Source organism: Mus pahari, chromosome 14 (genome assembly GCF_900095145.1).
Source record: "Mus pahari chromosome 14, PAHARI_EIJ_v1.1, whole genome shotgun sequence".
NCBI classification, from domain to species: domain Eukaryota; kingdom Metazoa; phylum Chordata; class Mammalia; order Rodentia; family Muridae; genus Mus; species Mus pahari.
This window is the reverse complement of record NC_034603.1, coordinates 1,259,308-1,268,984: the sequence shown is the minus strand read 5'-3', so window position 1 is coordinate 1,268,984 and position 9,677 is coordinate 1,259,308. Positions and strand designations below refer to the sequence as shown.

At 48.9% G+C, this 9,677-nt stretch overlaps 1 pseudogene; it reads left to right on the top strand.

Annotated features, from left to right (window-relative positions):
• Positions 1–5,023: 5,023 nt before the first annotated feature.
• LOC110331167 overlaps positions 5,024–9,677 on the top strand; it is a 6,617-nt pseudogene continuing 1,963 nt past the window's right edge.

Here is a 9,677-nt window from a genome sequence, read left to right as displayed (position 1 = left end):
GAAGGCTCACAATGGACTGTAGAGCAGAGTGAAGGCTCACAATGGACTGTAGAGCAGAGTGAAGGCTCACAATGGACTGTAGAGCAGAGTGAAGGTTCACATTCATAAAGGGAAGGCTGGAGCAGAAGGGAAGCTGTGTCCAAAGTGAGTCAGACACCCAGCAGGGCAAACACCAAATCCTGCAACTTCACTTTTGGTCCATGGTCTGCCCTGTCCGATCTGCTGTCTGGACCCAGCCTCTCTCTTGGGTCCATCCCACGCCCGCAGCTTTCTTTCTTTAGCAGATGTTGCATGGTTCACGGGTCTCCACTGGAGAGGAACCTCCAAGGACTTCCTCGCAGATGGACTCAGTGGTTCTCTGGAACTGTGGTACAAAGCTTAGGGCTCTTGCAATCCTGCATTCTTCATGCCCACAAAACAATGCCCTGTGGATGCTGTCACCAAGTTATTCTGCCTTCTCTGGGTGGAGACCACAAATGCACTGACTTTTGAGGGCTGGCATTGGGAAACACTTCCAAAGAGTCATCCAACCAGCTTTTATATGGCGCTCTTAGTTTGGACACTTTCCTCTTAAATAAACTTGCATATTCGCAGTATGGAGTCCTCAAGGGGTGGGTCTTACCCCCAGGGCACCTTTCCTGTCACCCAGGGTCAGCTTCTCTTCAATGCTGCTCATCTCCTTAATAGTTATACCTGCTGTGTCACCCGACTGTCCTCCCCTGAAAATTTAATCTTACCTGTACACCCTTTTAACCAAACTCCAAGAATGAACCTTTTTCTCTCTCACGAGAGGCCTCAGTGAGAGCAGCAAGCAATGACCTCCCCACGGCCCAAATGAGCTCCTGAATGGTCTCCCGTCTGGAGATTTCCTCTGCCAGACAGAGCAGCCTGTTCTCCTTAAGTTAAACCCCACTCATATTCTCAGGATGTAGGCAGAATGCACTCAGATCCTTTGCCAGAATATCACACAGTATCCCCTAACACCACCTGATAGAATGTTTCCCCAAAGCCTTGCTGAGTCTCTACTGTCCACATTAGTCTGTGCTCACAGTATCCCAGGGCCTTTCTAGAATAAAATTCTAAGCTCTTCCATATGCCTCCCGCAAACCAGTCTAAAAGGTCTAAGAACCACGTGGTCGGGCTTCTCATACCCACTTCCCACCCCACTCGGGTACCAATTTTCAATATTAGTCACTTTCCCGGTTACTGTAACTGGGAAAGCTACACAAAACTGGGCACACCCAATTTAAGGAAGGGTTTACTGTGGCTCACAATTCTAAGGGGTACAGTCCGTCATGGTGGGAAGGTACGGTGGCAGAAGCGGAGGTTGTCATATCGTATAGACATCCTGGGAGAGAGAGAGCTTGCGCTCAGCCGCCTTTCTGTTTATGTAGTCCAGGACTCCAGCCCACGGAATCGTTCAGCCCACATTCACCATGGCTCTCCTGTCAGATCCAGGACTGCTCATGGCTCCAGTTCAGCTTTGCCACATCTTTGTCCTTACGTGGTGTAAGAATCTCCCCTGGGCACTCAAGAAGCTACCCAAGGGCCGTGAGGTGCCTTCTACAGTTCCACCAGAGTGACACTGTGTCTGAACTGACCTCCGGCAATCACACGGGTGACATCAAGAGCAAAACCGTCTCCTAGGTCCCACAGGTCTGAGTGTGGTCCTACAAACAGACATTTAACAAGTATTTGGTTGTGCAAAGGCAAGGTGAGGCTGGAGGTGGTGACTATACTGGAAAAGCCTTGCACGCACTTATAGTGACCTGCAGAGGGCGCCCCGGAGACCTCCTGCCGGTAGTCATACAGCTGAGAGTGGGCACCAACGTGGCACCACTGGCTTTCTAGTAAGAGGGAGCTGAGCTTACTGCTTTCGTATATTCTAGGTCCTCCACCATGTTGCGGTGTGGCCCGAGGCTCTCAGCAGAAGCCTTCAGCTCTCCCACCCTCCAGCACTGTGAACTGAATCAAATCAAGTCTGACGGAACATGCATCAAGAAAGTGAAGAAAGGTGCTTTGTGATGTTAACTGGTCTCATGGACTGGAAGTGCTTGCTTGAGATTGCCTGGTGTTGTCACATATGGGAAGCAGAGTTAAGCCACAGGGCAGGGCGGTGTGGGTAGGGGAGGACTGGCTGTCCCCAGCTTAGGTTTCTAACCTAAGGAATGTCTGGTGCAGATCCCCTGTTCCCTGCATGAGCTCCTGGTCTGAGAGCTGATTGGCAGCTTACTACATCTGAGGATTGGTGACAGTATCTTGGGTCCATTGTCTCAGTTTCCAGACAGTTCCAGACAAAACCAAACACAGCTGCTTTAGGGGCACACAGGAGAGAGACGGGCTGCTATTTTAAGACAGCCACTGAGTTCTTTTTCACAGCCCTGGAGCAGCAGAGCAGACCACAGGAAAGCTGGGAGGAGGTGAGTCACAAAGGGTCAGGGAGGGCTTTGGAGGTGGAGCAGCAGAGGCCTGCCATTAGTGGGGAAACTGAGGGATGTTTATAAGGGGGGAGTCTTGAGGAAAAGATCCTCACATACTCAAGTGATGCCATGTGAGCCTTCTCCCCAGTTTAACTGGTCAATAAAAGGCTAGAGCCTGTGATTGGGCAGCAGGGGAGGGAGAAAGGTGGGACTGGAGGTTTGAGAGAGGGGGTTGCAGGGAGAGAGAGAGAGAGAGAGAGAGAGAGAGAGAGAGAGAGAGAGAGAGAGAGAGAGAGAGATTGAGGAGGAGGAGGAAGATGCCATGGTCCAGAACCAAGTGGCCAGGAGAAAGATCCAGTAATGGGGCATTACAGCTGGGGAATGAGCCAGTATATCCCTAACTCTGCCCAGCCTGGGCACATGGCTCAAAAATAAAATATATGATTGTCTTTTATACAGGCTTATTAGGTTTGTAAATTATTACTTCAGGCTGCTTTCCTTTGTGACAGAAGTCTCCTGTTTTGTTTGAGCTAGGGGATTATGTTGGTAAAAGAAAAGCAAATTGTAGACACATGTATTTATACAGCAGGTATTAAAAACAAAAACAAAAACAAAACAAAAAAAACTATGTCTGAGGAGCCTGAGTTTGAACCCCTAGAATCCATGTCCAAAGTCAGGCATGGTGGCGCCAGGTGGTGACACTCTCAGAGCTGGGGAAACAGAGACTGGAAGATCCCTGGAGCTCAGACAGACAGCCTGTTCAGTGAGACTATGTTAAAACAAAACAGGCGGTGTCTGAGGAATGACACCCAGCTCTGTCCTCTGGCTTCTACATATGTAAGTGCAAATACACATGCACACACATGCATGCACGTGACCAACACACCTATATGTATCTCCCCCCGCCCCCACAAGATACACAAACAAAACAAAAGGTAAACCATGGGTCTCTGACCCGGTAAGTCTGAAAACATTATCAAGGTCTGGCTAAGTTCTGGCAGGGGCTAGGCTGTCACCTCCTAGAGAGGCTCGGTGGAGTAGGACTTGGGGTGACCTTCCAGGTTCCTCTAATCTGATAGGGTAATCATTTTATATATACTTGTGTGTCACTAAAATGCAAGACACATGATAATTTAAAAATGTCACAAGTCTTCTTTGCCCTGGCCTCCTCTCAGAAGTCAGGCCCTGTCCATCCCCGCAGGGCTTATCAGATTCATAAATTACAAACATGGGATAAAAACACTGATATGCCAAAGTGCTTCTCCCCCTGCACCCCAGCGCAGCCTGTGGTGACAGGAGTGGAGGGTTAAACTGGCCCCCTCTTCAAACTTCTGGTCTGCTGCTCTCTAGTTTGTACTCCGGACATCTTCCTAGACACCAGAAAGGTAACCATTCCGCCCCATTTGATGTACCCTACTTCCAGAACTTTCTCTTGGCTTTGCTGTGTCTATAACAGGTCGTTATTGAAGAATGGTCACCTATTGGTAGTCTCTTTCAAACTTAATTTTTGAAGTCAGAACACATTCTTGTGGGGTGCAGTCAAGGAAGAAAAGGCGAAGCTGAGGTCACTCCCTGTACCTCAATTTAGAAAGAGCATCTAACAGTGTGATGTGGACATCAGACCTTCTCTGTGTGTTCTCAGCTGACCGATGCCTGGGGTGCAGGGTCTGGGATGAAACCCCACCCTACAGAGACCTGATGTAAAGTGGTAGCGTTGACCTGATCTGCTCCCGATAACTGCAGTATGTTCTGTGGTGACAGCAGCTCACAGGACGATCTATCAGGAGTTTCTGAAGTTGCCCTCTGTGACAGATGCCAGAGGCCAACAACCCAGAACCGGAAGATTCATTCTGACTTCTAGCTGTGGAGGCTTCCTTCTGCAGTTGTGTGGCCTCTTTGAGTATGGTGTTTTGGGTGCTGTCCCAGCACGGCTCTGCTTAAGGACAGGATATGAATAAAAAAGGAAAAGAAAGGGAATGGGGTCTTGTATCCCCACCATGATACCCTTCAGTGACCTCAAGACTTCCACCATGCCCCACCTAGGGAAGTCCCCCTGCCATTGCCAGGTTGGGGACTTGGCCCAAATACCAGTAGGCTGGTTAGTTTTTTGTCAGCTTGAGACAAGCTAAAATCATCTAGAAAAAGGTAGAGGAATTGTTGGTAGCACACTGGCCTATATGCAAGTCTGTGGGACATTTTCTTGTCCAATAATCCATGTGGGAGAGCCCAGTCCACTGTGGGTGGTGCCATCCCTAGACAGTAGGTGGTCCTGGGGCACATAAGTAAGCAGACTGAGCAAGCAATGGGGAACAAGCTAGTAGGCAGTTCTCCATGGCCTCTGCTTCAGTGCCTGCTTCCAGGTTCCTGCTTTGAGTTCCTGTCCTGGCTTCCCTTCATGATGGACTGGAAGCTTTAATGTGAAGTAAACCCTTTCCTCCCCAAGCTGCTTTTGGTCATGGTGTTTATCACAGCATCAGAGAGCGCACTAGCTCTCTCTGTGTGGCACCGGCCTGCACTGCCTGCCCAACCCGCTTCTCCTGTCCTGGTGAAGCTGGAGGGAAGGGATGGTGTGAGCAGCTAAGACCAGGTTTCAACACAAGTTCATGGCTCTGGTCTACCACAACTCTGCAGGCTTCAACTGCACAGGTGAAACAGAATTTAGAAACTTTATTGTATGGCTTGAAGTCCAGAAAGTTGGAGATAGAGGTTATTTAAGAAATCACAGTAGTGACTGACCCACTGTCTTTGAAAAGTATCTCTAAGATGTTTACTGTCCTTTCAAGATGCAGGATCAGCAAGAGCAGGAGGCAACCCACTGACTGCTTGGCTTGAAATGAGTATGAAGATAATGCTCGAGTATACAAGGACTCACTACCTGATAACATAAAAATTACTGACAACCTAAAGCTCAGAGCCATTGATTGATCAACCTGGATGTAAAGGATCCCAATTTAGGGGCTGGTGTGATGGTTCTAACTGCCTTCAGACTCAACTGTTGGCTGATTACTTGGTGACACTTACAGCAGTCCACACTTTGGCTCAGGAGCCACTCACACTGGAAGCAGTTGCTAAGGCAGATCCAAGGAGAGACGACTACCTATGGCCTTAGACGAACTCGTTCTTGGTTTTGACACACAGTTCTTAAGGAAGATCCTCAGATGCTGCAGTTGCTGTGTAGGGACAACCTCAGGGAGCTACACCCCCAAATTAATAAAGTCATAGTAGCTGTTCAGGTAATCATTGCTGATCCAAAGGCGGACCAGAGACCTAGGAAGGTTGGACAACATACTCATCTGGGTTTCAGCTTCTCGCCTGCTTTTACAACTGGGAGTCATGTAAATCTCCAGCATCTGTCTGGAAATCAAATGTCACTTTTCAGGGAGAAATCCCAGAAGATTGGTTATGCCCCAGAGATTTATCTCCAGAAGTTTTGGAAAAGTGAAACACATTTTTAAAAGAAACAATTAAAAGCAAACATTTGGGAGACATTCCAGGCCCAAGCTGAAGTGGAGTGTAAGTGCGTGCTAAGCTGTAATTGTTGAAGGAGAAAAGACAAGAGCAATCCAGTCTGTACTGGTTCACACAGACTCGTCTCTTTCTTCTGAACTTACTGAAGCTATTACCTGAAAAATGTAACCTCCACATCAAGTGGGTGATGGTACAGGCCTGTCGTATCAATTGCTGGACAGGTAGAGGCAGAAGGATGGTGAGTTCAAGGTCACCCTGATCTACACAGCAAGTTATAAGATAACTTTGGCTTCAGAGGGTCAAACCAAATCAAACACCCAAGTCAGTGTTGTGGTGTTGTGGATGGAAGGCGCCACGACTGGAGCCAGCTGAAATGCTGGGTCATTCTGGTTTGCTGTGGTAAAATCAGAGGTGCCAGGAGGCTCCTGCCTTTGTCCTGATTCCTGCCCTCTTGGTAGGTAGCCACAGGGCCTCTCTCTGTCTGGGGCTACTGTCTGCCTGGCCTCAGCTTCTGTTGGCCTCACACCACTGAGTCTTAGAAGTCTGAAAGCTACCTCTAATTATGATAGTGCTGGAAATAGAGGGTTGTAGCTCCCAGAGCCATCTCAGTAAAAGGGTAGTGCACAAGGCCAGCACCTCGTGGCCTTATTGGACAGCCTCTGAAGAGCAGGAAGGAGCTTTCTATAGACTGGAGGAAGAGGTTGGGGATCCTCAGAGTGCCTGAGGAGGCGGCAGCAGCCTTGGTGTAGGGGTGCAGGCAAGTCTTTGAGGGTCTTTGCTATGAGGCTTGGCTATGAAGTTATGAACCCAGTTCATAGTCTCCAGAAAACTGTCAGTACACACCCCAAATGGAAGGCCATCAGGTTCTTCACTAGGGGTAAAAAGTAGGTCTAGTGGCCAATTTAGAGGCAGCTAGGGTGGAAAGGTGGCCATCTTGAAAAGATGAGGGCGACCCTGTAGTGGTCACTGCAGGGAAATGGACCACAGAGAGATGAGTGGGAGTGAGCACGAGGTTTAGTGATGTCATTAGCTCAGAGAGTCTGATGCTTTGTTCCCAACACACTCAAACACAGTAGAACTTGGAAAAAGTTCCCAGACAATTCAATCCCCAGTGTGCAAGGAAGTGTACTCACATTGAGACTCAACTCAGGATACATGCCATTTATTCCAAGATGTTAGGTTCTAGAAGTAGGCTGCCTGTACTAGCTTACAGGCCTAAGGAAGGGTCTGGCCTAGTTTCCGTCATACAGATAGCATAGTGGTCATTTGGGCTATTAGCCACTTCTGGTCCTGGTTGTGGGAGCTTGAGGGGAGCCCCTGACTATACAGATAATGTAAGGGTCATGTAGACTTTTAAGTATCTCCTGTCCTGGTTGTGGCACCTTGGGGAGTCCCTGGCTGTGAGGGCCGTGTAGATTGCTAGTCATCTCCAGTCCTGGTTGTAGCAGGTTGACATGGTCTGGCCCAACAGATAACAGATCACCTGGCTGTTAATCACTTCCATCAGCAGCCTTCTGGGTGAAAGGACAGAGTTTATTACATCTTTGTCATCCTGCATGCTTACAATTCCTGGTTTCTCTGGAGATTTGTGGGTTCAAGGAGCTTTGTGCTGTGCTCCCAACTAAACAGGGACTATGAGACCTGCTATCTCACTTCTGAGTACCAAAAAGCTATGTGGGGGGCCAGAGCTGTGAACTAGCTCCTGCTTTGGGGTCTTATCACAGCAGATCAAACATCAACTTAGAGCCACTCATTCTAAGACTCTTACACCATCTGGGATGGCTACTCTCAGTTGTCAACTTGACTACATCTGGGATCAACTTAAACCAAAGCCGTTGAGGACATCTCTTAATTAAATCCTTTGACGTGAGAAGATGTGCCTTCAATCCAGGCCTGTGAGCACACAAGTTTATTCTGTCAGTTGGTTCCTCTAGAGATCCCTGACCAATACACAAACCAAGATGGAGGCACCCCATCTTTTGAGGGAACTTTGACAAGTGAAATCAGTCATCAAGCCACTTGTCCCTGCACTGGGCTCAGCCCCTCTTCACTTCTGCACTGTGGCCAGGTCCCTGCAAGGTTCCCTGCTTCCTCCTGACCAATTCAGGGCTCTCCCTGTGTGAAGGGGGCTCAGGCTCTAGATCAGGTTTCCACTTGACACATGTCAATCAGTTGTTGCATGCGGCACCCACCAGAAATCTTGGTGAGATTTCTGAGAGAGGGGGAGAGAGAGAGAGAGAGAGAGAGAGAGAGAGAGAGAGAGAGAGAGAGAGAGAGAGAGAGAGAGCCTGAGCACCAAGCTGGCTGGGCAGAGAGTGAAGGATGGGCTAAGAAATCAGTGATGCCTCACCCCACAGCTGATGCCTGCAGGTTTTCCTCATGATCCCAAGAGACCCTTCCCAGAAGATCTGTGCTGCACAGGAGCAAGACCTTCCACACCATCATGCTAGCACATGGGATATTACCACTGTATGATCAGAGAGGGGACAGCTATGGTATGACCAGCCTGGGACCAGTCTGCTTCCGCAAGAGGTCTTGAGCATACCAGGATGCTCGGTGGCAGGCCTATGCTGGAGCCTGCCTGTCAGGACGCACCCTCTAGGCCTTATACCATATCTGAGAAGCAAGCAACAATAAGCACACAGAATTATTTTAGGAGGGATAAAGTTCTGTGAGGAACAAAAAGGGCCCCTGGGCACCAACCCAGCCAGATAAATGTAGCTCTCAGCTATTTTTTCCCCAAGTAGATGGAGACTATCAATGCAGAAAATAAGTGGCCGTAGGGTATCTAACCCCTGCTGGTACACCTGCAACTCAACTCCTGCACCCGAGCTTCACAGGACACTTTTGTGAGGGGCAGAAAGCTTGTAAGAGCGAGAGGACCAGGAGTCCTGCTCCAACACTGTGTCTTCTGGATATGTCCAGGAAGCGACACCAATCAAATCAACAGTATGGCTGTAGAGACAGCATCAGCTGCCATGCCAAAGTGGTCGGGGGACTTCACAGGGCCTTACCTCTAGATGAAGAGCTTCAGGCAATCAACGACTGCTGAGAGAGGAAGGATCAGTTTCCCCAGGAATGAGGCTCCCATTATGTGATCCAAGGCCCACGTGGTCAGCCCATAACATGTGCACAGATGAGCACCGCTAAATGACCTCAGTAGATTGCATACATGTGTGGTGTGTGCATGTGTGTGCTAATAGTAATACCTAAGAAGAAGAGGCCATGAACTTGAGAGGAACTGGGGAGAATGTAGGAGGAGTTGGGGAGAAGAGCAGTAGAAAATCATGTAAATACAGTACTCATATGAAATTCTCAGAATTGTTTTCAATTAATAAAAAAAACAAAACAAAACAAAAAAACCCAGACAAACAGAGAAGGGAGTGCAGGGAATGAGAGCCAGGGTAGAGATGAGATGATCTCTCACTGAGGGACCAAGAAGGAGGAAGTGACCCTGAGTGGAGGTCAAAGGAAGCAGACACCGAATAATCCGGACAGCGGAGTGGGTGACAGAGGCCTGAGGCTACGAAACCTGTGCTCAAAGCACTGAAATGATGTTGTAACACAGGGCTGCAGATGGAGGGGTGCATAGTGGGTGCATACGGTGCAGATGGAGGGGTGCATAGTGGGTGCGTATGGTACAGATGGAGGGGTGCATAGTGGGTGTGTTTGGTGCAGATGAAGGGGTGCATAGTGGGTTCATACGGTGCAAGTGGAGGGGTGCATAGTGGGTGTGTATGGTGCAGATGGAAGGGTGCATAGTGGGTGTGTATGGTGCAGATGGAGGGG